The sequence below is a fragment of the Myotis daubentonii genome, chromosome 5, assembly GCF_963259705.1.
Source record: "Myotis daubentonii chromosome 5, mMyoDau2.1, whole genome shotgun sequence".
Taxonomy (NCBI): domain Eukaryota; kingdom Metazoa; phylum Chordata; class Mammalia; order Chiroptera; family Vespertilionidae; genus Myotis; species Myotis daubentonii.
This window is the reverse complement of record NC_081844.1, coordinates 25,443,708-25,458,303: the sequence shown is the minus strand read 5'-3', so window position 1 is coordinate 25,458,303 and position 14,596 is coordinate 25,443,708. Positions and strand designations below refer to the sequence as shown.

The 14,596-nt window shown below is 41.7% G+C and overlaps 1 protein-coding gene and 1 pseudogene across 1 annotated transcript in view; both read left to right on the top strand.

The window, feature by feature from the left end:
• Positions 1 to 14,596, top strand: part of LOC132234988 (zinc finger protein 791-like) — a 108,430-nt gene that overhangs the window by 55,804 nt on the left and 38,030 nt on the right. The gene's annotated exons all lie outside the window — the stretch shown is intronic.
• Positions 5,602 to 5,732, top strand: LOC132236400 (U2 spliceosomal RNA; annotated as a pseudogene).

Here is a 14,596-nt window from a genome sequence, read left to right as displayed (position 1 = left end):
TCAGGGCCTCTCCTTTCTCCCAACCTGCACAGTGGGGATGATGCTAGAAACTACTTCCGAGGGACATCAGCAGGTGTATAGGACATAAAAGCCACAACCCCTGTGGGCTGTTGGCACATGCGTCTGAGGCAAAAACTCAGAGATGGCAGAATTACAAGAAGCGTAGGATGGAGCCTGGCACACCACTTAAAGCAGGCCTGGGTTTCAGGGGTGTGATCTTGGGAATGTCACTCCCTTCTGAGTCACATTTGAATGTCTGCACTTTTAAGGGTTGAAATTAAGTAAGGAAATTCAGACATGGTCATCTCCTCTCATAAAACCTCCTGTGGTCTCCTATCAGACGTGAAATCAGACCCATGGTGCACAGGCTCCACAGTGGCTCCAGGGGGCCCTGCCTCCTGCTGTGCACATCCTAGTGTCACCCTTAATCCGTTAGGAACTGGCTTCTGGACACATAGTGCAGCCAAGGTGATGGGATATCATGTTCAAGTTTTATTTATAAACAATCTGTAACTTCCTTTCTTGAGTTTCTTCCAGGGCTAGTGGTGACTCTGGGCATGAAGTTCTCTCTCTCTCTCTCTCTCTCTCTCTCTCTCTCTCTCTCTCTCTCTCTCTCCTCTCTGAAAGTAATAGAAATATTTTATTTTTTATTTTTTTTAAAATATATTTTATTGATTTTCCACAGAGAGGAAGAGAGATAGAGAGTTAGAAACATCGATGAGAGAGAAACATCGATCAGCTGCCTCCTGCACATCCCCCACTGGGGAAGTGCCCACAACCCAGGTACATGCCCTTGACCGGAATCGAACCCGGGACCCTTCAGTCCGCAGGCTGACGCTCTATCCACTGAGCCAAACCGGTTTCGGCGCAATAGAAATATTTTAAAAAGAAATAAAATAGAAGTTCACTGGCCGCCCTGTCCAATGTGGCTCAGTTGCTTGGGTGTCATCCAGTGCACTGAAAGGTTGCTTTTTTGATTCACGGTCAGAGCACATTCCTAGGTTTCAGGCTCCATCCCCAGTAGAGGGCGAACAGGAGGCAGCAGATGAATGTTTTGCTTTCACACCGAGGTTTCTTTCTCTTTCCCATCTGTCTTCCTCTCTCTAAAAAAAAACATAAAAAAAAATGTTTCTTAAAAAAAGTGTAGTGACACCCAGCCTGTGTGGCTCAGTGGTTGAGCGTCCACCTCTGAACAAGAAGGTCACAGTTCAATTCCCGGTTGGGGCACATGCCCAGGTTGTAGGCTTGATCCCCAGTAGTGGGCATGCAGGAGGCAGCCAATTGATGATTCTCTCTCATTACTGATGTTTCTATCTCTCTCCCTCTCCCTCTCTAAAATCAATACATATATATATAAAATAAATTAAAAAATTTTAAAGTGTACTGGCTCTATTTGTGTTTATTTTTTAATTTTTTTGTTCAAAAATTTGAAATTCCACATGGTACATTGTTTCTATTGGACTTGGCTGGACAAAGTATAGGATAGCTGAGCCCACGAGAGTGTACAGATGTGAATTCCCAAGGCAAAGGAAGCTCTGCTACCTTCCAAGAAGGGTCGATTCATCCACCCTGACAGCACACACACACACACACACACACACACACACACAAACATAGTCATACTGTGAGGTGTTAAAATAAAAACTAACCTATTGTGGTTATCGTTTTACAATGTATAATTATATCAAATCATAATGCTGTATAATTTAAACTTACACAATGTTATATGTCAATTGTATCTCAATAAATCGTTGGGGGGGAGGATTCATCTGGGGTTGATGGGAGCCATATTTGTAGTCATCTGGATAGGTTTGGTGTTGGGTATAGGGTGTGTGTGTAGAGTATATGTGTGCAGGATGTACTATTTCACTTTATTTAAAGAATAAAATAAGTATTGTTTTTAGCAGTCATTTGTTTCATTTAAAATAGCAGATATTTGAGCACACTTAAGTGCTGATGAATAGAGAGGAAGATATCCATTATCTCCAGCACCTGAATAGATGCTTAATAAATTTGTTGCAAAATTTTTTTTTAATATAGAGAAAGCATTGTTGGAAGAGAGTTCAGGCTGTATACCTTAAACTTATACAGTGTTATATGTCATAAGTCCAATTGTGATATTTATAGAAATTGGCGAGCTGTTTCATACATTAATGTGGAATTGCAAATAAACTAGAATCACCAACCATTCTTGAAAAAAAAAAAAAAGGTAGGTCTGGCTGGCATGGCTCAGTGGTTGAGCATCAACCTATGAACCAGGAGATCATGGTTCAATTCCTGGTCAGGGCACATGCTAGAGTCGTGGGCTCGACCCTCAGTGTGGGGCAACCAATCAATAATTCTCTCTCATCATTGATGTTTCTGTCTCTCTTCCTTTCTGAAATCAATACAAATATATTAAAAGGAAAAGTAGTAGGGCTAACATTTCTTGATTTCAAACCTTTTTACAAACCAAACAGGATTAAGATAGCTTGGTTACTGACACAAGGATAGACATACAGATTGAGGTTTGAGAAATAAATTCCTACATCATGGGCAGCTGATACTTGAAAAGGGTACCAAGAATGGGGAAAGAATTCATTGCCATCCCCTTTTTGTCCCCCCCATAAAATTGGTGCTGGGCCAACTGGATAACCAAATGCAAAAGAAACAGGTTTTACTATATATATCATACCACATACGTAATTTACCCAGAAGGATCAAAGACTTAAATAACAGACATAATGAAAACAAGATTAGATAAAACATACAAAAAAATTCCTGACCTTGGATTTGGCAAACTATTGTTAGCTATAACACAGAAGACAATAATGAAAAAAAAAGTAATTTAGACTTAATGATATTAATGACTTTGTGCTTCAAAGGACCCCATCCAGAGAGTAAAAACATCCATTTAAAGCCTTGTGCAGAAATTGCTGGGAATACAAAATTGTGTTGCTAGTTTGAAAACATGATGGTTTATATGAAAAAAAATTAAGTGCTGGGTTACCATTTGATTTAGCAATTCTACTTTTGCATAAATACCCAAAAGGATTGCAAGCCAGAACTCAAGCAGGTACATGTTTACTCCTGTATTTGGATATTAGCATTATTCATAATATCCAAAAGGTGGAACTAACCCAACCGTTCATCATCGGATAAATGGATCAAAAAATTTGGCACATTTATAGCGCAAAACATTTTTCAGCTTTCAAAAGAAAGCAAATTCTGACACATGCCACAACATGGAAGAACTTTAAGGACATTATGCTAAGTTAAATCAACCTGGCAAAAAAGAGTAAGTGCTGTATAATTTTATTTGTTTAAGGTAGTCAAATTTATAGAGAAAAAGTAGGATGGTTGTTCCCAGGAGCTGGGGTGAGGGGAATGAGTTGTGTCTAATGGGAGACAGTTACACTTTTGCAAGATGAAAGTAGTCCTGAAGATTCATTTTAAATGTCAATGTTTAAGAAAAAGTCAATATTATTCTCCTTACTAAATGACACACAAAAGGTCAAAAATGTAAATTTTATAGTGTGTGCACATTACCACAATCGCAAGTGAATTCTTAAGAGAGTGAAAACACAACCCACAGAATAGAAGAATTTTACAAATATATCTGATAAGAAACTTCAATCAAAGACATCTAGAGACCTCTTATAACTTGAGGCCTGATGCACAAAATTCGTGCAACAGTAGGTCTTCCTTCCCCCGGCTGCTGGCACTGGCTTCCCTCTGGCACCTGGGACCCAGGCTTCCCTCACAGCCCTGGCTTCATCCAGGAGATAGTCCGGAAGGACGTCCAGTCTAATTAGCATATTACACTTTTATTAGTATAGATTATAGAAAGTAAAAAACTTAATTTAAAAATGGCAGCCCTAGCTGGTTTGGCTCAGTGGATAGTGCGTCAGCCTGCAGACCAAAGGGTCCCAGGTTTGATTCCAGTCAAGGGCATATGCCTGGGTTGCGGGCTTGATCCCCAGTAGGGGGCGTGCAGGAGGCAGCCAATCAATGATTCTCTCTCATCATTGATGTTTCTATCTTTCTCTCCCTCTCTGAAAGCAATAAAAAATATATTTTAAAAAAATAAATAAAAATGGCAAAGAATTAAATGCACCTTTTTTCCTAGGAAGATAGACAAATGGTCAAGAGCACATGAAAAAATGCTGTACATCATTAGTCATGCATGAAATGCTAAAGTGAAAAGTCCTAACCCCAATGAGCTACCACTTCACAAACACTAGGATAGCTAGAATCAAAAAGTGAGGTAGTGCCTGGCTGGGTGTGGCTCAGCAGTTGAGCATCGACCCAGGAACCAAGAGGTCACCAGTTCTATTCCCAGTCAGGGCATATGCCTGGTTGCTGGCTCAATCCCCAGTGGGGGCATGCAGGAGGAAGCCAATCAATGATTCTCTTTCATCATTGATGTTTCTATCTCTCTCTCCCTCTCCCTTCCTCTCTGAAATCAATAAAAATATTTTTTTAAAAAGTGAGCCCTGGTTGGTTTGGCTCAGTGGATAGAGCATCAGCCTGTGGACTGAAGGGTGGCAGGTTTGATTCCGGTCAAGGACACATGGCTGGGTTTTGGGCTGGATCTCCAGTAGGAGGTGTGCAGGAGGCAGCCGATCAATGATGTTCCATCTCTCTCTCCCTCTCCCTCTCTGAAATCAATAAAAATATATTTAAAAAATTAAAAAAGTGAGATAGTAACACAAATTGCCAAGGACGTATGGAGGTATTTGAACCCTCATACATGGATGGTGCAATATAAAATAGTGTAGCCACTGTGGAAAACCTACTATAAGTTTCTCAAAAATTAAACCTAGAATTACCATATGATCCATTAATCTTATCACAGGTATATATCCAAGCAAAATGAAAACACATATCTGAACAAAACTTTTACATAAAATTTACAGCAACATTATGTACAGTAGCCAAAAAGGAGAAACAAACCAAGTATACATTAATGGGTGAATAGATGGATTTTATCCATCGAATGGGATACTATTTGCCCATAGAAACAAATGAAGTATGGGCCCACGCTACAACATGGATGACTTTGAACAAATTATGCTCTATCAGTGAAGTCAATCACAAAGAACATAGGTCATAGAATTCCTTTCATATGAAAGCCTCGGATAGGGAAATCTGTAGAGACAGAAAGTAAACTCACGGTTTCCCAGGGTTAGATATTGGAGAGGAAGATGGGAAGTTTGGAAGTTACAGCTAAAAGGGAGGGGTTTTTTTGTTTTTGTTTTTTTTAGATGACAAAAATGAACTGTAGTGATGATTGCACATATACGTGAGTATCCTGGAAACCCGTCAATTGTGTACTTTGGATTGTACACTTTAACGAGGTGTAGTGAGTGCATAGTATGTGAATTACATCTCAATGAAACTTGTTCATATAAATAAGGAAATGCATTCAGAGTTTTGATATCTAATATCCCAGGCATTTCAGAATTTCCAGGCTAATTAACACATCCATTATCTTACACAGTTACTGTATTTTGTGTGTGGAGAGAACATTTAATTCATTGTTTTAGCACATTTCAAGTATATGACACAATATGTGTATATCAAATAATCAAGTTGTAGTCTTTAAATATAGACAATTATATCGCTTCTCGGCCTTTTGGCTAAGATCAAGTGTAAATATAGACAATTATTTTTTCTTTTACCCAATTTGGCTTTTCCTTTATTGGAAATAAAATGATCGGAAACCACAGTTTATTTCTGGTGAAGCACTTGCAAAAGCCACCTGGAAGTGCTCTGTCTCCTCTTTTAGCAGCAAAACATAACATAAAAGTTATAATAATAAACTAAGTGATTTTTTTTAAAGTGCAAAATTCAAGAATTCCAAAAATCAGGCATGGAAGCAATTTGGAAGGCTGTAACTCCTAGTTAAGTTTCAATCTACATATTAAAACACACTTGGTCCCCAAACACAATATTAATGTCTATTTTTTCTGGCTTGACCCAAGGGCAAACTAAATGAGAGTGTACTGCATGGCATTCAGGGGATTTCCCTCAACATAAATTAGTTTTAATTTCATTTTTTCATCCCTGTTTTTCTCTTCTATACTTTTTCCACCTCCACCCCCATCCCCCCGCAATCACCACAGTGTTGTCCCTCAGTGAGTTCTTTCTCTTTTTTTTTCTGTTTAGCTCACCACCCCCTCAGCTATCAGCCTGCTCTCTCTTTTTCTGTCTCTATTTTGCTTGTTAGTTCAGTTTGTTCATCAGGTTCCACATGTGAGTGAAATCAGATGGCACTTGTCTTTCTCTGACTGGCTTATTTCACTTAGCATAATGTTGTCCAGGTCCATCCATGCTGTTGCAAAGGGTAAAATTTCCTTCTTTTTTATGGCCAAGTAGTATTCCATTATGTAAATGTATCAGAGCTGTTTTATCCACTCATCTACTGATGGACACTTGGGCTGCTTCCAAATCTTGGCTATTGTAAATAATGCTGCAATGAACATAGGGGTGCATATATTCTTTCACATTAGGGTTTCAGGTTTCTTTGGATAAATTCCCAGAAGTGAGATAACTGGGTCATAGGGCAGTTCCATTTTTAATTTTTTGGAGGCAACTCCATCTGCTTTCCACAGTGGCCGTGCCAATCTGCATTCCCAACAGTGCACAAGGGTTCCCTTTTCTCCACATCCGCCGAAACACTTGTTGTTTCTTGGTTTATTGATGATAGCCGTTCTGGCAGGTATGTGGTGATATCTCATTGTGGTTTTAATTTGCATCAGTCTGATAATTAGTGAGTTGAGCATCTTTTCATATATCTATTGGCCATCTGTATGTCCTCTTTGAAGAAGTGTCTATTCAGGTTCTTTGCCCATTTTTTAACTTGAATTTTTTGGGGGTGTGTGGGGGTTTTTTTGGTCATTTTGAATGTGTAGATAAACCATGCTCTCTTCTTGCATATTTAATTTAAAATAAATTAAGTAGCATGCACCACTTGTTAAATGGGTAAAAGGAAAATTTTCTTTTTATATTATGACTGTTATTAAAGTATGTATTAAAATGGAAAATATAATATAATCGTTAATGGCATACTGATCTAAGTTAATTTTTTAGCTTAAACTTGCTTCCTCTTATATACCATACTTTTAAAAAATGTATTTTTCAGTTAAGGTTGACACACAATATTATATTAGACTCAGTGATTACACATTTATTAAATACAGATTATTTTATTTTTCAATTATAGCTCAACAAAGCTGGGAGGGGAAAGTTTCCAGGTGCATTCCACATCTACAGAATGATTTATTATTTTTCTTATATTATTAAAAATAGAAATAAGTTGCCTTACGAGATTATACTTGTCTGCATTTTAAAGTTCTCTAGGGACACAGGCAAAAAGTGATCTAAATTAAAATTTTTTCCAATGTGAAAGGTACACCTGAGAATGTAATGAACACACCTCACCCTGTGGTTAGGCGGAAAAGATCCTTGCGCCCAGACTGATGCTGGGGGGTTTTAACTTCCCACCAGGGCCAAGTGCTCTGGGATTCTTTCTCTTAAGGACAGAATGAGTGGGGTTGGGGAAGAGATGGGTGGAAGGGTCTAGGCTTGCAAGGATCAAAGACTAAAATGGAGCCAGACTCTGTAATAGATGGTGAAGTCAGATTTCAGTGTCTGCATTTCTAAACAGGGGCCACAGTTCTGTGAATGGACTCACAGCCTTACCGCCAAGCCCTTGACTCTTAGAGGACATAAGACCCTCTCGCTCCAGTGTGGCTTGGCCTGGGCCACCTTCATGTCTGTACTTACTTGCTCCGTTTGGAAACTGAATCAGGATTCCCTGTGCACACCTGTGCCCTCGCCTTCACAAAGAGCTGGGGAAACTACATGGGAAGCCTCAGGATTAGGAAACTTTCTGTTTATGGCAAAGTCCCAAGCTGGGTTAGCTTCCCATTCATCAAGGGAGGCTGTGTAGGCAGAGCCAGGGTTCTCCCGCTGGCTGTCACTCAGCCTTGGGACCTGTCCAATCAAGAGCGCGCTGGGGCAAGTGGGTGGGGCAACGCGCCCAGTTCATCCCTTCAGGCTGCCGAAGTGCTAGGGTCCCGCGTTGCCTGCCCCTCACCGTCCTCCGTGGGCCTCCTGCAGCGTCTGTCGCGCTGTGATCTGCACTGGCCTGGGGAGTCCCTAAGAAGGACCCGGGGAGACCCAGGAAACCTAGACATGGTGAGTGTGCGGCGGGGTGCAGAGACGTGAGGAGGGGCTGTTTGGAACCGGTTGAAACCGGCTGTGGCGGGACTGGCCTCACCCCATCACCTGGGAGTCTGAGGACCCCAGTGCATTGGGGCGATGCTCGGACCTTGTCCCCTCCGGCACTCAGCGTGGGCGTCCTTTCCCGCCTCCGCGCGGGTTCTTCAGCCCCGCAACCTCCTGGGCAACTCTCCCCAGATGGTGCGGTGACCACGGGAGGGTGGTCAGGGGCCAGTTGAGACTCGGTCTCTGGGTTGGTGTGTGTGGGAGGAGCTGTGGTCAGTGGGGTCCCTGGTGTGGAGAAAAGCGGGCGGTGTAATAATCTAACCGCAAGTAACCTACCAGCGTGATCAGATCATGAATTCCTAACTAGGCAGGTCCTGGTCGCTAGTCACGCCCGGCGCACAGCTCCTCTAGTTAAGCTCCCCCTTCGCCTTGAGCAAGCCCTGCCTTTGTTCTTGTGCATCCAGGGGAGCGCACCTTCGCCGTGCCTCTTGGAAACACCACCGCCCTCGGGGAGCGCATAATCTTCTCCGGGTCCTGTAATCCAATCCCCACCTGGCTTTCTCCCACAATCTAATCTTCCTCCCCTCCTTAATGCCAAACGCATAAAAGACCCTGCGAACTGGAAGAAAATTGTAAGGGTCTCTTACTGAGAAGCGTTTTTCTCAGTCTGTTGAGATGTTGCTTTTAGGCGTATCCTCTGTTTGGATCAAATAAACTCTAATAAACACAATTTTTCCCACAGGGACGCTTCTTAACTGGACACCAGCCCTTTCTGTGTCCCCCGGAGGACTGGGTTTCTCTTGAGTTTCCCACATGTTTGGGGAGCAAGGTCTCCAATCCACAACCCTGCGCCTCCAACCTAACTCTTTCTGGGACAAGACCCTAAGTTTGTAAAGATTTATTTTGTGTCTATGGGTATTTTACTGGAGAGGACAGCCGAGAACTTGAAATCAGATTGCTTGGAATCCCCTTCTCTCTTTCCCTAGACCAGGGGTGGGCAAACTTTTTGACTCGAGGGCCACAATGGGTTCTTAAACTGGACCGGAGGGCCGGAACAAAAGCATGGATGGAGTGTTTGTGTGAACTAATATAAATTCAAAGTAAACATCATTACATAAAAGGGTACAGTCTTTTTTTTCAATAGTTTTATTCATTTCAAACGGGCCGGATCCGGCCCGCGGACCGTAGTTTGCCCACTGCTGCCCTAGGACCTTCCCAGGGCACAGGCATCCTGAGAAGTTCTTTGGATGGAGGTTCCTCTTTCGAAGCTTAACTGGATTAATCTGTACTGTCACACTGCCCCTCCCAAGGTCTTGTCACCTTGAGAAGATGCATTGATTAAGTCTTCTTTTTTCAATAGGGATAAAATATACTTAGTCAATAAGAGCTTGAAACACAATAGAAAATACTTTCAAACAGGCAAGAAAGAGGTGACTTTCAGAAAAAATAAAATGTTTCAGTATTACATTCCATTTGTATAGAATTCTTTCTATATTCCTCTAAGCATGTATAGTAAGTTTCTGAGATACGTGGTTGGCTTTTCTTTTTTCTTTTTTTTTTTTACTTTGGGTGTTTTCAAATCAAATTGCAAGGTTTAGACTTGCAGAGTAGAGGCGTTCAAGTATTTAATTATTTACAAACCAATGTTTTCCCTGGAAATACAGTTAACTGACATTTTCTTGAAAATAATAGGCATCAGAAGTTTTCTAATTGGCTAGTACAAGACCCTGACAATTTTCTTCCTTTCCACATGAGCCTGCGTGTATGTGATTTTGGTGAGTTATTTAAACACTGGGCTTTTGTGGTTCCACAGCAACTCCAGCGGGCATTAGAGTCCTGTGGTCAGTGACTCAAACCAAGACTTCCTTGAGCCTGGGAAGTTCTTAAAGACCCAGTTAATCTTCCTGGGGAACCACCCCTGCAGGTGTCCTATGTTGGCAGGAGCCTTTACCCTGAGAGAAGCTAGAGCCCTGGAAAACTGGGGGTGCAGGTGCACAAGGGGGAGGGAGTGAAGGAAGAGGGTGATCCCGGTTTTGAGTTTATAGTTTCCTTTTTAATCCTCACCTGAGGATCCAGGATATTTTTCCATTGATTTTAAAGAGAGTGGGAGAGAGAGAAAGGGGGGTGGGGGTGCGGGGAAAGAGAGATAGAGAGAGAGAGAGAGAGAGAGAGAGAGAGAGAGAGAGAGAGAGAGAGAATGAATTAGAGATCAATATGAGAGAGAAACATCGATTGGTTGCCTCCTGCACTCTCCCTGACCAGGCTGGGGACCGAACTTGCAACCCAGATGCGTGCCTGACCGGGAATCGAATCCATGCCCTTCAGGTGCATGGGACGACGCTCCCAGCCACTGAGCCACATCGGCCAGGGCTGAGGTTATAGTTTCTTAGGCCTAGACATTTTTAGATCTTAGGTTTGCGTTTTGCATCCACAGTGTAGGTGCACTGTGAGTGTAAATTTTGCACATGGAGAAAGTCTGTGAGGATCAGGGTCCTGACTCCTGGACAGAGGTTTGATGAGTTGGGGAGTTCATTTGGTCCAGGACCTTGAATTGAATCGGGTTGAGAGTTTCCTCCTCACTGGTAAGAATGGAAGCCTGGGGGAGGGAGGCTTCCATGCTTACCGGAGGGGAGGGTGTGTAGGCCCCCATGTTTACCCCTGGGGCTGCTCAGGGGTCCCTCCCATCCTTCCCACTCTAGGGGTTCTCTCTCAGGGGTGTGATTGTATTCAAATTTCTCAATGTGGGTTTTTTCCTTAACTGTGAGGAAGTAGGCTGTTCATCTGTTTTGATTCCAATACTGCGGTTTCTTTTCATTGGATTCCTTTATCCCTTAAATATTGCAGCCCTTTGTTTCTCATCTGCATGGCATCTTGGCTTTTAAACTATAACCTGACTGAGGGAAATGATGTGAATAAGGTGAGATTGTGCAAAACCAAGCAAAATTTTGTTCCCATTCAGGCAAGAGAACATGTAAACATGAGATGAGTGTAAGTTCTCAGGTGCATTTTCCATTTTTAGGTCAGTTTTGTATGTGCCTGTCCTAGAGAACTTGACGTGTAAAAGGCTACACTATTCCTAAAGTAAATAAAGTTCTATTTTAATGGATTGGAGGAAAACAATTGAATTTTGATTTTCATTGATATGAGGAAACAAATCAAAACTTACGTAAATTTTTGAAATTTCTGGTATGGGCTGAATTGCAAGCCCCTAATGTATTTACTATGCTATTCATTCTTGAAAATATCCAGAGTGTGAAAAATAGTGGATGAAAAAGTATTATAAATCTCCTTGGTATTTTGTTTGTTTGTTTTCAGTTAGAAAGGGATTTGTAAATTTTTTATACTCTGCAGTTTTATATCATTTTCTTTCTAAAGGCTTAAGTTTTGGAGTGGTTTCCTATGTGGAAAAGTTAAAAGTAATCAATATTAAAAAGCAGTTAATTAATAATGATGATTAATCATAGGAAATTACATATATATATATATATATATATATATATATATATATTTTTTTTTTAGGAAGGGAGAGGGAGAGAGAGAAACATCAATGATGAGAATCATTGATCAGCTGCCTCCTGCATGCCCCACACCCGAGGACCGAGCAGGTATGTGTGCGCCCGGGAATCGAACTTCAAGCTCCTGGTTCATAGGTCGATGCTCAACCACTGAGCCATGCTGGCTGGGCTAATTTTCTTTTCTTGATTTAAATAAATAAGAGTGGGAAAGTTTTTTTAAATGCCTAAGAGGAAGGTAATTTAAGAAGGTCATTGCCTGCATATCCTGCTTCTCTCCTGTGCTCTAACTCCCCCCACCCTCAAGTGACCAGTTTTGATCACTTCTTGCTCATCCTGTTAGTGTGTCTTTATATAAAAACAAGCCAGTGTAAATGCCTATTTTTCATACTTGGGGCTGCTATTATCATGAGTGGTCGGGCTCCACATGTTAGATTTGACGTTGGGAAAGGTAAGCCACTCCCCCCCAGGCTCCCTCTTCCCCCCTGTCCTTACCGGGCTGATGAGAACCTGGAGGCTCCTGCTCTGGGAGCTGCTGCTTCCTGGAGAGCCCCTCATGTGAGCCGTGCTGCCCTGTGGTGTATTGTTGAGTCCATCTGGCCTTAGTTTAATTTGCTCAACGTTTTATTGTTTTCAATCTTTTTTTTCTCTGCATTCTCTGGCTTTAATTGAGCATCTGATCTGATTTTTTACCACTTTATCAAATACACATCTTTTCTTAAACTTTGTAGTGGTTGCCCTTGAGTTTTCAGTGTACATTTACAACTAAGCAACCACCTCTGTTGAGTCACACTGCACCACTTCACTGTGTGCAAGTACCTATCCCTCATTACTCCCAACTCCCCCCTCTCTGTCCCTTGTCACATTGCAGTCATTTACTTCAATTATGCATAGTTTGAAAGTACCACATACATAATTTCTAATATTGTAAACAAAATGACATGTTAAATATAACAAATATGAAAGATAGTTTCCCTTCCTTTATTTTTTTCCTAAGCCTTCACATTTACCATTAACAGTCTTTCTGATGAATTTTTGAACATTTTATTCAAAGTAGGTGTACTGGTAAGAAATTTCCTCAAATTTTGCCTAAGAAATCCCTTATTCTTTATTTTTGAAAGGTAAGTTTATCCTGACACACCATTTTAGGTAATGGTTTTTATTTCTTTCTTTCACAACTTTAAATATTTTACTCCATTCTCTTCTTGCATGGTTTCTGAAAAGAAATATTATTTCATTCTAATTTTTTGTTTCTATATAATGAAGATGTTTTCCCCCCTCTGACTTCTTTCACTGTATTCTCTCTGTCTTTGATTTTTGTCTAGTTGAATAGCAGACACTTGGGTGCGCACTTTTGTTGTTTATCATGTGTAGTGTTTTCTCACCATCCTGGATCTACAGCGTGCCTTCTCACTAATTTGACGAAGATCTCAGTGGTTGCTACTTTACTGGTGTGTTGTGTTCCTTTCTGTCTTTTATGTTCTTCAGGTATTTCCAGGAGGCATATTTAACCTTCTGTGGGAAGAAGGTACCTAAGGTGTTCTGTTTTTTTAGTCTTTGTCTTTGCATTAGAGCAGCCATGGGCAAACTACGGCCTGCAGGCCAGATCCAGCCCGTTTGAAATGAATAAAACTAAAAAAAAAAAAAGACTGTACCCTTTTATGTAATGATGTTTACTTTGAATTATATTAGTTCACACAAACACTCCATCCATGCTTTTGTTCCGGCCCTCCGGTCCAGTTTAAGAACCCATTGTGGCCCTCGAGTCAAAAAGTTTGCCCACCCCTGCATTAGAGTCTGCTGTAATTTTAACACAGGCCATGTTAAGAACAGAATATTTGGGACATTTTTCTAAATGCCAAGTTTACTTTCTCTTTTCCAATTTTGACACCACCGAGTTGCCCTGTGATGTAAATGCTCAAATACATCTAAGAAGAGAAGTTCATTTCACGTTTCTTTAGCTTTTTTTCCCTGTGAGTTTGGGAATGATAACCTCTAAGTCACTTAAATGCCAGACCAGAAACTGGCAGGCTCCTGCTCCGATTCTTCTTTTTAATATATTTTATTGATTTTACAGAGAGGAAGGGAGAGGGATAGAGAGATAGAAACACCAATGAAAGAGAAACATTGATCAGCTGCCTCCTGCATGCCCCGACTGGGGATTGAGTGGGATGGAGCCCGCCCAAGGTATATGCCCCCGACCAGAATTGACCAGGACCCTTCAGTCCCTGAGCCAAACCAGTCAGGGCCTGCTCCGATTCTTTGATTTTTTTTAAAAAAAATATTTTTTTGATTTTTTACAGAGAGGAAGGGAGAAGGATAGAGAGCTAGAACATCGATGAGAGAGAAACATCGATTCAGCTGCCTTCTGCACACCCCCCACTGGGGATGTGCCCGCAACCAAGGTACATGCCCTTGACCAGAATCGAACCTGGGACCCCTGAGTCCCCTGCTCCGATTCTTAATGATTGATTGCTGACAGCTTTAGAGCCCCATTCCTCCTCTCTCCCCTGGTGCCTCACATCTGTACACGGTGGTGCCCTCTTGTGGTAGCAAATGATTGAATCTTTGCAAGCTCCTGCCCTTGTGTGTGAACTCACACACTAGCTCACCCTGTAACCTCCTAAAACAACATGCCCATGTACCATGTTTTCTCCCACAGGCTACTTAATGCCCTTCTGAGAGGCTGCCCTGCTCTGTGCGGACACCTCCATCGTGACAGTGACAAAGCCTTTCATGCCCGACAGGTGGTGTGCGCTGTCATCAGCTGAGGGCTGAGCTATTGTTCCTTTACTCCCCTGGGAGCTTGGAAATGACAGAAGAAGGGAGGGCAGCCCCTAGAGTGGCAGGTCAGGAAACACTTCCCCCTG